Source organism: Perognathus longimembris, chromosome 13 (genome assembly GCF_023159225.1).
Source record: "Perognathus longimembris pacificus isolate PPM17 chromosome 13, ASM2315922v1, whole genome shotgun sequence".
Lineage (NCBI taxonomy): Eukaryota > Metazoa > Chordata > Mammalia > Rodentia > Heteromyidae > Perognathus > Perognathus longimembris.
Window position 1 is genome coordinate 58,465,070 of NC_063173.1, and position 16,034 is coordinate 58,481,103.

The 16,034-nt window shown below is 53.0% G+C and overlaps 1 protein-coding gene across 1 annotated transcript in view; it reads right to left on the minus strand.

Moving 5' to 3' along the window:
* Positions 1-2,226: 2,226 nt before the first annotated feature.
* LOC125361155 (caveolae-associated protein 4) overlaps positions 2,227-16,034 on the minus strand; it is a 37,300-nt gene continuing 23,492 nt past the window's right edge. The window contains exon 3 of the mRNA XM_048359365.1: positions 2,227-2,267. The gene's annotated coding sequence lies outside the window, so the exon portion shown is untranslated. The remainder of the gene's footprint in view (positions 2,268-16,034) is intronic.

The following is a 16,034-nucleotide window of genomic DNA, read 5'->3' on the forward strand; positions in this document are numbered from 1 at the left end:
CCACCCCAATGTGGTTCTATTTATCCTGGACATTTCAAACCTCCTCCGTGCCTTGGCTCTGGGGCGGCTGTGCCAACAGAGACCCTCCAACAGCCCCACGCTGGGGGTGGAGCGCTCCTTCTGTCCTTCCTCTTCTGCTGGGCAGAGCCTCGCCTCTCCTGCTCCTCCCTCCCCAGCCCCCCATCCTTCATGGAGGCCCCAGGTTTCCTGTCCTGGTGCGCCTGTGCACTCCTGATGAACAACTCACCGTGTCTCTGAGGCTGAGGGCGGCCCCGCTGGGGCGTCAGCGGTCAGCCAGGTGGGGTGGCAAGTCTTTAACACCGAGTCTGCTGCCTGAAACACTCAGGCAAGTGCAAGACCAAGCTGGAGGGCCGGTCCTCTTCTGGATGAATCAGAAACTCTAGTAGAACAGCAGAAAGAAAAGTGTGTGTGTGGGGGGGGGGAATAATAACATCAGAAATGTCTAGAAGGAGAAGAGGTGGTCTTGCTGTTTTGCAAAAGGCTGGGATTTTGAGCAGCTGTGGACTAGCTGGTTCCTCAGAGGGAGGGAGCTGCTCTCCCAAGGTGTGGCCCGGAGCCCTGCTGATAACGGGAACAAGGTTGTAGGTCAAAGTGGGAGTGTGTCTTGTGGGTCAAAGGAGACAGATCTGGAGCTAGAGCCAGCCTGCTGGAGAGGCAGCGAGCCAGACCTACCAGATGGCCCCATAGGGTGGCCACCAAGCCCCGTCAGGCCCAGCCCAGGCTTCCCCGCCCGGAAGACCCAACTACACACCCAACTCTGGCCCCAACCCAGGCTGACCCCCGAGGAAAGAGACTTCTTGTTCTGTATCTGAACTGTATAGAACCACTCTGAAGCCTTGTTTCATTTTACTTTAATTGTCTGGGGAGTTGCTGTATTTTAAAAGTCCTAAAGGTTATCCAAAATCTCTGTGTTTACATTTCTGTATCCCTGTGCTCGCTGACAATCTGAGAGCCATGAGGCTCTGTGTTGTGTCTGTCTTATTTTATAACTTTCCCTCCAACGATTAAAATCAGAGAGCTAATGTCTTCTGTATTTCAGAGGAGGGTTGTGTTGTCTTAGGTCTCTCCATCACACCACAGGGAAGTTCACCAAACAATTGCCTTTAGTTCTAACTACTCAGGAGGCTGAGACCTGAGGATCACAGTTCAAAGCCAGCCTGGGCAAAAAAACTCCCTGAGATTCTTACCTCCAATTAATACCAAAATGCCAGAAGTAGAGCTACGGCTCAAGTGGTAGAGTGCTAGCCTATAGCAAAAAGAAGCTTGAGGACAAGGCCCAGACCCTGAGTTCAAGCCTCAGGACTAGCAATAAATAAATGTTTAAAATGCTGCTTCTATCCAAACCTTGCCCCTATTACCATTGGTCTTAAGAACCTGACCCAGGGGCTGGGGATATGGCCTAGTGGCAAGAGTGCCTGCCTCATATACATGAGGCCCTGGGTTCGATTCCCCAGCACCACATATACAGAAAATGGCCAGAAGTGGCACTGTGGCTCAAATGGCAGAGCGCTAGCCTTGAGCAAGAAGAAGCCAGGGACAGTGCTCAGGCCCTGAGTCCAAGCCCCAGGACTGGCCAAAAAAAAAAAGAACCTGACCCAGCTAAATGATGTGACCTGCCAGGCCTCCATACCTGGGGGCCTGCTGGCCCTGGTCCACCCTGTTCTTTCTGGGGGGCTGCTGTTGGTCGCGGGGCTTGGACTCAGGGCCTGAGCACTGTCCCTGGCTTCTTTTTGCTCAAGGCTAGCACTCTGCCACTTTGAGCCACAGCGCCACTTCTGGTTAAGTGGAGATCAGAGTCTCAGGGACTTAACTCTGCCTAGGCTGGCTTTGAACCATGTTCCTCAGATCTCAGCCTCCTGAGTAGCTAGGAGGACAGGCCTGAGCCCCCAGTGCAGGCTGCTGGGGCTGCTCTTCCCCCCTGCGTGGCACATGGGAGCTGGGAGCTGGTCCAGGAGCGGGGCAGGGAGAGCCACCGGCCAGTCTGGCCCGAACGCTGGGACCAGATGCACTGTGCGTGCCGCCCCTGGACAGGCGGGAGAGGACCAGGCAGGCGCCTCGGCGTACCCACACCAGAAGGAAGGTGGGAGATTACCTGGCCTTGCCCATCACCGAAGCAGAATCACTCTGGGAGACTTGATCTCGGACCCTGGTCCAGGATCCTTCCGTCATGCCCCTGCCAGATGGAAGAGGAGGAGGAGGGCTTCCTGGCATACACTGGGGGGGTGGGAGAGGGCTGGCGCTGGGCGCTGTGGAGAGAGACAAAGCAGTGTTGGAAGTGAAGAGCCCGGGTACTGCAGGTAGCCCTAGCCCAGCTCTGTCTCTAAACAGCTGCCAGAGAGCATGGCTTTCTCGGGAGAAACTCACTGCCCTGCCCCAAGGGCAATCTAACTTGCATTTTATACATCTAAGGGGTACAGCATCTAATCTTGTCAACTGACTTGCGTCCTGGGGGAGGGAAGGTGGCGGCAGGGTCCTGGGGCTCCTTTGAACCTCTGCCCTCCGAGCTTCTCAGACGAGCTCGGGGCAGGAACTCCCACCCCGTCAGCAGAGCCCTGTGCCAGCAGCACTGGACTAGACAGTGACTGTTCACAGCACAGGCACCTTCAGGTTCTTGGATGGCAGGTTCTAGAAGGTGGGTGAGTGCTGGGGGCGGGAGAGAGCAAGTGAGAACAAGTAAGAGCTCCAGCTGACTGGCAATGGGCCCGGCCCGGAAGAGAGAAGAGATTAGCATAAGTCAATATGTAACTAAGGACAAATGGTGTGGCCAGACCACAAGTACTAGGGAAGCCCTGGAGGAGTCCTTGGCTTCTGAAAGAACCAGCAGGCGATGGTGGGGCTCCAGGACGGGACCCAGGAAGGTGTCACACCGGAGGCCAGACGGAACGGGACACTGAAAGCTCAGGGCACAGCCAGTGAGCATTTGCAGAGCCCCAAGGTGAGGAGCAGGACAATGAGGCAGGCTCACCACCAATCCCCATCCCGCTGGGTCAGCCACAGGCATTGTGGGAGTTGTTTCTGGGGGGGCCTTTAAGGACTGATAACAAAAGCTTGGGCAAGGCCCAGTGTGGGTGGGGTCTGGCCTAGAACGGCAGGGCCCTATTGTTCTTCCCAAAACCAGGCCGGGAGCCTGGGAAAACTCTGAACCGTCCTTCAGATTGATACTCTAAATTTAAATGTCTTTTCTAATTTGCTTTACAGTGAGCATATGTTATTTTAGAACAAGATAGAGTTGTAAAACAATTGACTGGTTTTAGTTGAAGTTTAACCTCCCAACGGGGAGGTGTGGGTGCCTTCTTCCCCTCCCCCTCAAAAAAAAAGAGCAAATGCAGCCCGGTCTAAGCCTGGGCTCCACTAGCCCAGCTTCTCCTTCACTTCCAGCGAGTGACAGGAAAGACCAGGCTGGAGTCAAGGCGTGGACGGAATCTTGCACCTGTGGCTCACATCTGTCATCCCGGCTACTCAGGAGCCTAAGCTCTGAGGATCATGGTTAGAAGCCAGCTCCAGCAGGGAAAAAAAGACAACAACAAACAGCAAGTGGAGTGAAGGCTCAAGTAGTACAACACCAGCCTTACGTGAAAAAGCCACACAAGAGCAGGAAGCCCTAGTACGGCACAAAATAAAATACAGTACAGTCCCTTTATGCTCCCGGGAGTCTAGGTCCCAAGCTCCATTGCATCTTTGAGAAGGCTCCTGACAGACTGCAGGAGTGAGGACGGGGCGGGGGACACGGGGACTGGGGAGACCAGCCCAGGAGGGAGGAAGGCAGGCCGAGGCTGACCGGAGGGTGAGCCAAAGCGCCCCGGCCAGCTCCTGCTGTGGACCCCAGGAGTGAGCGGCGAGGGCTCCAGGAGTGCAGACCCCATCTGAGGGAGCCGAGACCACCCCCCAAGCCCTGACTCAGCGCCACCACCAGAGGGAGGGGCCAGTGTCCCACTGCAGGGGTGCTGTCCCACTGCAGGGGTGCCGCCAGAGGGAGGGGCCAGTGTCCCACTGCAGGGGTGCCGCCAGAGGGAGGGGCCAGTGTCCCACTGCAGGGGTGCCGCCAGAGGGAGGGGCCAGTGTCCCACTGCAGGGGTGCTGTCCCAGCAGGCGCGGGGTAGCAATCACGATTCTCCATCCCGGGACTGCGCACCGGGCGTACCATCTCCAGGGCCCTTCCACCCACAAGATCCTGTGGAGTTGGGGCTGGGAATGTGGCCTAGTGGTAGAGCGCTCGCCTTGTATACATGAAGCCCTGGGTTCAATTCCCCAGCACCACATATATAGAAAACGGCCAGAAGTGATAAAGTGCTAGCCTTGAGCAAAAAGAAGCCAGGGACAGCGCTCAGGCCCTGAGTTCAAGGCCCAGGACTAACAACAACAACAACAAAATCCTGTGGAGTTGGACCAGAGTGCCCTGCTGGATGAAAACACGGGGAAGGGGCTGGAAAGCCAGCACTGCCATGGGACGCCCATTGGAGGGCTGCCTGCCCCGGAGCTTGGAGTGCTAAAGCCCCTTCCCTAGGCCCACTCCCTCAGGCCAGGGTGGCCACCTGGCCAATGGTGTCCTACTCTCTGTCCAAACCCAGTTTGTTTTGACCTTGCTGTCCTGCCCCAGGCTGACAGGGTAGGGCTGTTAGCACCTCTGACTCATCACCTTGCCCTGGTCTTTGCCTCATACCCCTCCTTTTCCTGAAGCTCCCCCTTGGGCCATGTCTGTGGACACCAAGTCTGGAAGCGCTCTAGAGGGTGGAATAGGTCACACATGGAGAAACTGAGGCAGGGTGAAGCAGGTACATGAGGGCTGGGAAGCCAGTGGCTGATTTCTTATTCCTCACCTTTTCTCCCTGTCTATAGTCATCCCCCCTCCTCCATATTCTCAAAGTGTCTATTTAATAGCCCAAGTAAATCACTGAAACCATGTTTAGTACTGAATATGCTATCCTGTGATTTATTTTCCTCTAACACATATCTATGATAAACCCTAACTTAGAAATAAGGACTGAGCCAGGGGCTGTTGGCTCATGTCTGTTATCCTAGCAACTCGAATGGCTGAAACCTGAGGATAGCAGTTTGAAGCCAGCTGGGACAGGAAAGTCTATGAGACTCTTATCTCCAATGAACCACCCAAAATCGCTGTAGAGCTGTGGCTCAAGTGCTACAGCACAAACCTTGAGCAAAAGAAGCCAAGGGACAGCACTCCGTAGCGGTGGCATGCACATACACGCGCATGTGAGTGCATCCGTGTGTACATACATCTCACACACACACACACACACACACACACACACACACACGAAGCCCACGCGGTGCTGCCTACAACTGGGAGCGAGAGCCATTGTGCCCCACTGCTAGCCATTGTCCCAGAAGGACTCTATTGTACAGAACAGAGGGGCCCCGCACCGAAGGGTAAGACTAAATCCGGAGACGCTCCTGGGCCACTGGCAGGCCGCGGGCCACTGGCTACAAACCTGAGTTCTTGGATTAAGACTTTGCTTTAGGCAAATACCTAAACAGTCCAATAACCACAGTTAATCATCGCTTCCACTCGTTAAGCTCCTACTACGTGCCAGGCCGCGGCGTGCTGGGCTTCTCGCTGACATCATCTCTAGTTCTCACAACAACCCTCCGAGGTAGCTATTATTGAGGCTATTTTTAGACCAAGAAACTGAGGCTCGGTCCACTGAACTGTCTTGTTCAAGGTCACACAGCTAGTGAGGGAAGCCGGAACTCCGAGCGGAGCCTCGTCTCTCCAACCCTCCGTGAGCCAGCGAGCCTGCCTTCCCATTCGCTCCTGCATTTGTTTTCTGAACTCTGAACTTCTACGTATTTCATGCCAGATGGGCAGAGGCCGGGGGGGGGGTCCAAAGCAAAGAATAAGTCCCCCCAAATTCAGTTCCGGTGGGGAAATGGATGCAGCGCGGATCCCTCCGTGGAGTGTGCGCCCCACACAGAGAACCCTCGCGCTCCCAGAGGGCACCCCGGACCGACAGAGATGAGAAAAGGGGGAGAGGGACAGGAAGGACACCCACCCCACCACCTGTGTGGTGTACTGCACACAGAACCCCAACTTGCGTCACCCTGGGGGCTTGGGGCACGGCGGGCCCTAAGAGGTGCAGAAGCAATTGAGGTCAGCAAGAACGAGTGTGCTGCCGCGACAACGCGGCAGTCCCCCCCAGAACACACAGGAAACTGCGGTCACCCCTAAGCCCACCCGCAAGACAAAAGCTAAAGGCTGGGGGAGGCCGGCGTCCCGCATCTGGCTCTGGATGCGGAGCGGGCTCCAGGGGCAGCCCTGGGTACCGCGCGGGTCGGGAGCAGGGCCCGGGGAGGAAGCCACGCTCTCCAGAGTGGGTCAGGGCATTCCACAGGCTCCTGAGTGCTGACGCCCACTCCAGCACCCACCCCAGCACCCCCTGACCTCCTGCCCACAGTCCCAGTTTCCCAGTCATGTAAGAAACTCATCTGGTCCTCAGCTGGGCTAGTCCGGCCGGCTCCCGCCTGGCCTGGCCGGGCCCGGCCCTCTCCCGGCCTCCCCCACCCCCCACCCCCACCTGGGCCTCCAGGTAACAGGCCCGGGCGTTTCCCCTCCCCACGCGCAGCAGCAGCGGATGAGCTGCAGGAGGAGACCAGGAGAACTGGAAGGACTTGCGTCCTTCTGCCAGCGGCACAAACAATCTGCCAGCGGTAATAACAGGGCAAAGGAGCGGACCCGCCTGGGACTCGGGAGGAGGAGGGCAGGCTGGCAGCCAGCCGCCCGTGCCAGCTCAACCCTGACACTTAGGCCCCTTCACAGAAGCAAGGGTGGCCTACAGAGTGGGGGCACCTCTGTTCTTGCCATGACAGGGCTTGCTGCCACCCCAAATGAGAGGGCTTCCCTCCAAATGAGTACCCTCTAAACCTCTGTTCTCTTCTACTTTCTCCCAGAAAGTCCTAGAAGGGTCAGGGTTTCCTGTGGCACCTCTGGGGAGGAGTTGGTGATGAGGTTTAGGAAATCAAGGTAACGCTGGCACCAGTGCCTCATGCCTGTAAGCCTAGCTGCTTAGCAGGCTAACATCTGATGATCAAGTCCAATAAACCACAAGACAGCGAGGAGTGGGCTGGGAAGGTGGCTTTGTGGTAAAGTGCTTGCCTAGCATGCAATTCCACAATAAACAGAAAAAAGTTGCAAGTGGCGCTGTGGCTCAAGTGGTAGAGTGCTGGCCCTGAGCGAAAAGAAGCCAGGGACAGTGCTCAGGCCCTGAGTTCAGGCCCCAGGACTGGCAAAAAAAAAAAAAAAAAGATGTGAGAAGAGAGGATCAGAGAAGAAAAGCGTGCTCTGGTGGGAAGAAATATATGTGGGAAGGAACAGTGTAATGGCCAGAAGCATACATTCTGTAACCAGTGTAATGTTCTCACATTGCTTTTAAAATACTACTAATGATAAAGAAGCTTTTTGGCTGGGCCCTGGTGGCTCAAGCCTATAATCCTAGCTACTCAGGAGGCCGAGATCTGAGGTCTAGGTTTTTGTTTTTTGTTTTTTTTTTTTGGCCAGTCCTGGGCCTTGGACTCAGGGCCTGAGCACTGTCCCTGGCTTCTTCTTGCTCAAGGCTAGCACTCTGCCACTTGAGCCACAGCGCCACTTCTGGCCGTTTTCTGTATATGTGGTGCTGGGGAATCGAACCCAGGGCCTCATGTATACAAGGCAAGCTCTCTCGCCACTAGGCCATATCCCCAGCCCCTGAGGTCTAGGTTTTGAAGCCAGCCTGGACAGGAAAAAAGTCCCTGAGACTCCTTATCTCCAATAAACTACCCACGACAAAGCTGGAGGTATGCCAGGCACCAGTGGCTCACACCTGTGTTGGGGGAGCGCTCTCCATTGCCCTTCCCCCTCAAGGCCAAAGCTGAACCCCAACACACCTGTAATCCTTGCTTCTCAGGAGGCTGAGATCTGAGGAGTGTGGTTTTAATCCAGCCCACAAAGGAAAGGCTCTGAAACCCTTACCTCCAATAAGTCACCCGAAAACTGGAAGTGGCGCTGTGGCTCAAGTGGGAGAGCGCTAGCTAGCTTTGAGCACAAAGAGGCGCAGGGACAGTGCCCAAGCCTGAGTTCCAGCCCCAGTACTGGCGCACGCTTCTGCACACGCGCATGTGCACACGCACACACACGCCATACGCACACATGCACACGCACATACACACACACACAGATTTTTGGTGATTTTGAAAAGATCTTTAGCAAAGGAAATGTTGGAATCCTTTGTTTTCCATTCCATTCTTCACTAGGAACTGGAGATTCTTCTCCACTGGACGATCATGAAAGTGGCATGGAGCAGGAGCGAGTGCCAGGAAGACCTCCAGGAATCCTGCTCTTAATGTCACTCTCAAGTTGGGGGAGAGAGGTCTGACATTGCACAGAAAACAGAAAGGATTTGAGTCAGAGGATGCTGAGTGTACACCTGAGGTCTACCAGTTAACTCTGAGGAAGAACTTTAAACTGGATTATTGTGAGGATTAAATAAGATCGTGAGTTACTTTAGGATAACCCCCTAAAGAGATGTTGGATGTAGCAGTTAAATGACATTCATTGTTATTTATTTTGGGTGGCAGTACGGGGGTTTGAACTTAGGGCCTACGCATTCTCCCTCAGCTTTTTCACTCAAGGCTGATGCTTTACCACGCCAGTGACACCTCCACTTCGGGCTTTATGCTGGTTAATCGGAGATAAGAATCTCATGGACTTTTCCAAATGCCGATGACCTCCCTCACCTGTATTTGTTTATACTGATGTTTTTGCAAAACGCTTGGGGGCTGAGTGGGGTGGACGGAGGATGCCACGGCTTGTCATCTAGGAGACTGGGAGGGGCTGGGCGGTGATTCTGGTTAGATGGGTCCCCACCCCACACGAGGCGGGACGCGTGCTCATGAATCATAAGCCCCTCTTGTTCATAGCTGCTCAGCTAGTTCTTACAGTCCCTCTCTGGGCTTTTCCTATTGTATGACTCCAAACACCTTTGAAGACTACTACTTTCTTCATCCACCTGGATGAGATGAATTCATCATGACAAGCTCCTTAAGTACTGAGCATGTTTTGAGACTCATTTTTTGTGTATGTGTGTGCTGGTGTTAGGGCTTGAACTCAGGGCCTGGGCATTCTCCCTTAGCGTTTTTGCTCAAGGTTGGCACTCTACCACTTGAGCCCCCAGCTCAGCTTTTTTTTTTTTTTTTTTTTGGCCAGTCTTGGGGCTTGGACTCGGCCTGAGCACTGTCCCTGGCTTCTTTTTGCTCAAGGCTAGCACTCTACCACTTGAACCACAACGCCACTTCTGGCCATTTTCTATATATGTGGTGCTGGGGAATTGAACCCAGGGCCTCATGTATACGAGACAAGTACTCTTGCCACTAGGCCATATCCCCAGGCCCCCCCCAGCTCAGCTTTTTGGTGGTTAATTGGAGGAAAGATTCTCATGGAACTTTCCTGGCCAGGCTGGCTTCAAACCATGATACTCAGATCTCAGCCTCTTGAACAGCTAGGCTTACAGGCATGAGACACTAGCATTCATCATAATCTTCATTTTTTTTTCTTCTTTTTGCCAGTCCTGGGGCTTGGACTCAGGGCCTGAGCACTGTCCTTGGCTTCTTTTTGCTCAAGGCTAGCACTCTGCCACTTGAGCCACAGCACCACTTCTGGCTGTTTTCCATATATGTGGTGCTGAGGAATCAAACCCAGGGCTTCATGTATGCGAGGCGAGCCACTAGGCCATACTCCCAGTCCAATCTTCATTGTTTTCTCCTTTCTTTGCTCCTTTGTCACTGCCCCTTCTCTTTCCTTGTCTATTACCTCCTTGTGTGCTTTTTCAGAGTTGTTTTCATTGCTCATTGCTCTTCCTCTCCTATAGCATCAGTGTCCCTCTCCCCTACCTCCAGATCCTCCAGCCCACACCTCCCTCCATGCGCTTCCTGCCCCAGGCACCTGCCACTAGAAGCCACCTCCACTCCTCGACAGATGCCCTAAGCCCAGGGAAGACCACTGGATGACAAGATGCAGACTAGGGTCAGCCACTGAACTGCAGAGTGAAGTACCCCTTCCTGCTGGGGGCACTGTGACCACTACTTGCCCAGGAGCTCCCTTTGGTATTGCTTCAAGCCTAGTCCGTCTCTGAATTACCCCACATCGCCAGGTTTTCTTCCAGTCTGCCTGCCAATCCACAGCCTGCTTCCCCACCACTCCCTCTCCGCCGGGAGCCCTGGGGTTTATCTACCCCTGGCTGGTGCTGACTTGCCCCAGACAGAAAGCCTGGTGGCAGGTGTGCTTTTGCCTGGAGAATGGAAATTCTCAGCATCCTGATTGGCAAGGATGGGGACAGTCAGCAAGACACAGCCTTGCCATGCCTGCGGCCTGGGCCCCGGGCCTCCGTCCCTCTATGCCAGGCCCTCCAGTTTATCCCCGCTATCCAGCGGAGTGGCACATGGGAGTTTTTCTTGTCTCCTTCATTCCTTAGAACCCCACCCACTGTGTTGTTTTTTTTCTTCTTCTTTTTAATCTAAATCTCATTTCGAAATCTCCTGCCCAAAGGGTTTCCCAGTCCTCCCAGTTCTGCTGATGACAGCACTCCCGGATGAGGAATAGAGACGAGGTGGGACCGGCTGGCACGGGGCCTGAGGACACTCCTGCGCGCAACAGTCATCCGACCGGTGGCATCTGGACAAACAAACCCACTTCCTGCCCGGGCTCACATCAAGGAAAACCAGATAGGCTCCAGGTGAGACCGAGGACCTGACTGGACGGCAGCCGTTCAGAGACCCAGCCAGAGGCGGGGGGCAGCCTGCACCGGGGGCCTCGCAACCATCTGCCCCCCTAGCGTCCCAGCGGAAGCCAGGCCAGCGTCAGCCCGAGCGCCATTCTACATGTCAGTCCCCCACCTGTGGCTTAAGGAGTAGCAGGGTCCTTTCCCTGTGGAGGAACTAGAATGACAGCCTGTATTCGCCTACGAAACACTAAAATTCATTTTTAGTTCCACGTTCATGCTCACGTCTGTAATCTGAGCAACCCAGAAGGCTGAGATGAAGGATAGACTGGGAAGACAAGCCTGTGACACTTCTCTCTAGTGAACCAGCCACAGGTGGAAGTGGCTCAAGCGGTAGAGCTCCAGCCATGACCAAAGAAGCTAAGGGCCAGTGTGCCCAGGTCCTGAGTTCAAACCCCAGTACTTGGCACACACGCACGCGCATACACACACACACACAATCTATTTGAAAGCTCACTTCGTCACCCAATTTCCACTAAGCTTACCCCTTCTATGCAAATGAGTAGAAGAGCAGAAGCTGGATGCCAAAACCTCCCTGGAGGTTCTGGCTCCCTACTGAGTGCCGAGGCCTGGAACTGAGTGTCTGTCTGCTCCTGTAAAGCCAGGGCAGAAGATACTGATGCACCAGCTCTCCTTCTGGCACATGGATTCACTCTTGCTACACTTTGGCTCAGTCTAACGTCCTCAAATGACCACAAAAGGCAGAATCCTGGGGCTGGGAGGGTGGCCTAGTGGTAGAGTGCTTGCCTAGCATGCATGAAGCCCTGGGTTCGATTCCTTAGTACCACATAAACAGAAAAGGCCGGAAGTGGTATTGTGGCTCACAGTGGTAAGAGCTCTAGCCTTGAGCGCTGAGAGGCTCAGGGACAGTGCTCAGGCCCTGAGTTCAAGCCCCAGGACCAGCAAAAAAAAAAAAAGGCAGAATCCTGTCCCTTTCCTTTCATGTACAGATACAAAATGTATGTGCACACACATGTACACACACTTCTCAGGGCAAGAACCTGGGCTTTCCAGAAAGAAGGGCAAGCATCCAGGCAGAAGGATAAGAGCCATTTATGGCTCATGGTAGGTAGTAAGAAGGACAAGCCCCTCTGCCCCCCAAAAATGTCAGGGGTGAGGTATGGTCCTCATCTTCCTAAACTAGGGCCTATTCTTTTTTTTTCCAGTCCTGGGGCTTGAATTCAGGGCCTGAGCACTGTCCCTGGCTTCTTTTTGCTCAAGGCTAGCACTCTACCACTTGAGCCACAGCGCCACTTCCTGCTTTTTCTATATATGTGGTGCTGAGGAATCGAACCCAGGGCTTCATGCATGCTGGAAAACACTCTATCACTAAGCCACCTTCTCAGCCCCCCAACATATTCTTAAAATCCAAACTTGTGGGTTAGGGCTATAGCTCAGTGATAGAGGACTTGTCTACCGAACATAAGGTCTTAAATTCAATTCTTAAAAATAAAGCAAGAGCTAAAATTGGTTGGACGACAATCTAAAAGTATATAAGTAAAACCTAATAAACAATAAGTCACTTCAGCCAGGCACACTGGCTTACACCTGTAATACTAGCTATTTAAGAGGCGGAAAAAGGAATCAAAGTTCAAGATGGCCCAGGCAAAAGAAAACTCAGTAAGACCCTATTACAAAGAACAAGCTGGGCCGGGTGTCAGTGGCTTGTCCCTGGAACTCTAATTATATAGGAGGCTGAGACCTAAGGATCACAGTTCTTCCAAGCCAGACTAGGCAGGAAAGTCCTTGAGACTCTTATCTCCAGTAACCTACTCAGAAAAAGCTGGAAGTGGCGCCATGGCTCAAGTGGTAGGGCACTGGCCTTGAGCAAAAGAAGCTCAGCGACAGCACCTAGGCCCAGGACCAGCCAAAAAAATGTTAAAGGTCATCATAGAGAACAGACTTCTCATTCTACCTATTATTAGTCCTAGAGCAAGGGCTAGAAGCATAAAGTTGCCCCAGAGATGGTGAGCACAGGAGGACAAACTATCTTGGAGCCTCCTTTTTTTTTTTTTTTGCCAGTCCTGGGGCCTGAGCACTGTCCCTGGCTTCTTTTTGCTCAAGGCTAGCACTCTACCTCTTGAGCCACAGCGCCACTTCCGCCTTTTTCCGTGTATGTGGTGGTGAGGAATCGAATCCAGGGCTTCATGTATGTGAGGCAAGGGCTCTACCACTAGGCCACATTCCCAGCCCCCTTTGAGCCTCTTTCTAGAGATAAGATTGTTGATGTTGAGCCTGGTGCTGGTGGCTCACGCCTGTACTCCTAGCTACTCAGTAGGCTGAGATCTGAGGGTTTCGGTTAGTAGCCAGACTAGCGGGAAAGTCCTGAGATACTTATCTCCAATAAACTACTCAGAAAAAAAAAAGCCCCAAAATGGCGCTGTGGCTATTGCGCTAGCCTTGAGCACAAATAGGCTCAAGGATGTACCTAGGCCCTGAGTTCAAGCCCCAAGACTGATGAGAAAAAAAAAAAAAAGCCAGGAGTGGCCAGACACTGGTCGTTCATGTCTGTTATAATCCTAGCTACTCAGGAGGCTATGATCTGAGGGTGGCTGTTCAAAGCCAGCTGAAGAAAGTCTACCAGAGTCTTTTTTTTGGCCAGTCCTGGGCCTTGGACTCAGGGCCTGGGCACTCACTGTCCCTGGCTTCTTTTTGCTCAAGGCTAGCACTCTGCCACTTGAGCCATAGCGCCACTTCTGGCCATTTTCTATATATGTGGTGCTGGCACTCTTTCTTTCTTTCTTTCTTTCTTTCTTTTTTCTTTTCTTTTTTTGGGGGTTTGAAGCCTTTAGTCTTTTTTTTTTTTTTTGCCAGTCCTGGGCCTTGGACTCAGGGCCTGAGCACTGTCCCTGGCTTCTTTTTTGCTCAAGGCTAGCACTCTGCCACTTGAGCCACAGCACCACTTCTGGCCGTTTTCTGTCTATGCGGTGCTGGGGAATCAAACCTAGGGCTTCGTATGGGAGGCAAGCTCTCTTGCCACTAGGCCATATCCCCAGCCCCAGTCTACCAGATTCTTATCTCCAACTAATCAGAAAACTGGAAGTGGTGTCCTCAAAGTTGGTAGAGCACTAACCTTGAGCAAAAGAACTCAGGGGAAGTGGTGCTGTGGCTCAAGTGGCAGAGTGCTAGCCTTGAGCTGAAGAGCTCAGCAGAGCGCCGGGGTCCAGAGTTCAAGCCCCACAACTGACAAAAAAAAAAAAATCAATTTGTATTGAAAAGAGCTCAGGGACAGTACCCAGGCCCCAAGATCAAGCCCCACAACTGTACCCGGGCCCCACGATCAAGCCCCAGAACTGATAAAAAAAAAAAAAAAAAAAAAAGCCAGTGGTTTAAGTGTTAGAACACTACTAGCCTTGAGGGTAAAAGCCAAAAAGAACATGAAGCCTTGAGTTCAAGCCCAGTACTGACGTGCGTGCACACACACACAGCAAAATTTGTCCGTGTTAAGGTGGGAAGGAGAGACTGCGGTGAACAGGGCTGCCGTGGGACTGCGTGGGTGCCACTCCCAGGCTCGTAGACCGGAGCTGGGCTCTGGGGGGTTATGAGTTGACCGGGTGCATTGAGGGGTCAGGCACACTGGTCCTGAGACATTCAAAGCACCTGGTGCTCATCACCTTATTGGTCTTAACAAAGAACGACGAAAAAGGCAAATGCGTTCTCATTTTGTCACAGCTTTCAGGTGAGCCAGCCACTGTTGTTGTGTTTGTACCAGGAGTGGCGCTTGCATTCTTACTTGGCTTTTTTATTCAAGATTGGCACTCTACCCTCTGGAGCCAAAGCTCCACTTCGGCGTTTTTGCTGGTTAACTAGCGATAACCGTCTCAGGGGCTTTTCTTCCCTGCTTGCCTTCAAACCACCACCCTCAGATTTCAGCCTCCCGAGTAGCTGGGATGACAGACGTGAGCCACCGGCACCTGGTAGATGAAGTCAGGGGAAAAGCGCAGATGAGAAACTCAAAGCTCTTCCCTTGGCTCCAGCAAGAGCAAACCAGAGAGACAGCTGAGTTCCGGGGGTTACGTGGACTGGGGCTAGGCCCAGGAGTGTCCGGTAGTCTGAGAGCACGGGCGGAAGTGACAAGGTGGGCTACACTCGACTCCCGGCACTGCAAACGGACCCAAGCCATAAGCTTGGCAAACAACAGAAATGTGCACTTGGGTAATTAGAATACAAAAAAATCTGTCAGCTAAGTACTTTGCAAAGGCGTAAGTGTGGCTGGAAGCATCCTATGTCCTTTTTTTTTTTTTTCTTAAATCCAAACCTGGAGACAGTGGAAAATACTAGTAGTTTAATGATCTTCTAAATTTGGAGTGACTCCTCACAGCTTACGGCAAGGTCTGGGGTTCAACTATTTCACTATCAAAGAGACTGCTGCAGGGCATTCATCCCTGAGACTTCCTCCTGAGCCCCTGCTAACTGACCCAGGCAATTCCACTCCCAGCGAGTTGTGGAAGAGAAAATAACTCTTGGTCTTGGGAGATGTTTTCTGATGTTTTAACCTTGCCCTCTCTTCTGTCCAAGTTACCGCAAAGAACACTTCCATAGTCCTAAAATCCTTGGTTGTTTGTTTTGGCCAGTACTGAGGCTTGAACTCGAGAGCCTTGACTTTTTTTGTTGGTTGTTGTTGTTGTTTTTGGTGCTAGCCCTGGGGCTGGAACCCAGGGCCTGGGTTTTGTTCCTGAGCTTCTTTGCTCAAGGCTAGTGCTCTATCACTAGAGCCACAACTCCACTTTTGTTTTTGTGGTGGTTAATTAGATGAGTCTCCTAGACTTTCCAGCCCAGGCTGGCTTTGAACCACAATCCTCAGATCTCAGTCTTCGGCACAGTTAGGATTACAGGTGTGAGCTAATGACACCCAGCTGTGCAAGTGTCCTTTTGAAACTTGGATGCTTCTCCTGAGATGGGGACTTGTCCTGGTTAATCTTACAAATTCGCCAGGTTTTCTAATGTTCAAAGCACTCTAATCTCCATGATCACCGTTTGTTCTAGCACATTTCTAGCCACACTGTTTCGAAGCATTAATTTCATGGAAGTGGAAATTTGCATAATGTGCCCTCCCTTGGCAGACCGTGGTCGCCGCTTGCGCTTGCGGAGAGAGTGAGGCTGGGGCAGACACAGCCCCCGGGCAGCACGCGTGACCACGGCCTCTCCCAGCCTCGGGGGCTCCCCTCCTGGCCCCGGTGAGTGAGGCAATCCATCCGGGGCTTCTGGGTCTCAAGGTGCGTGTGTGCACGTGTGCACGTGCGCGTG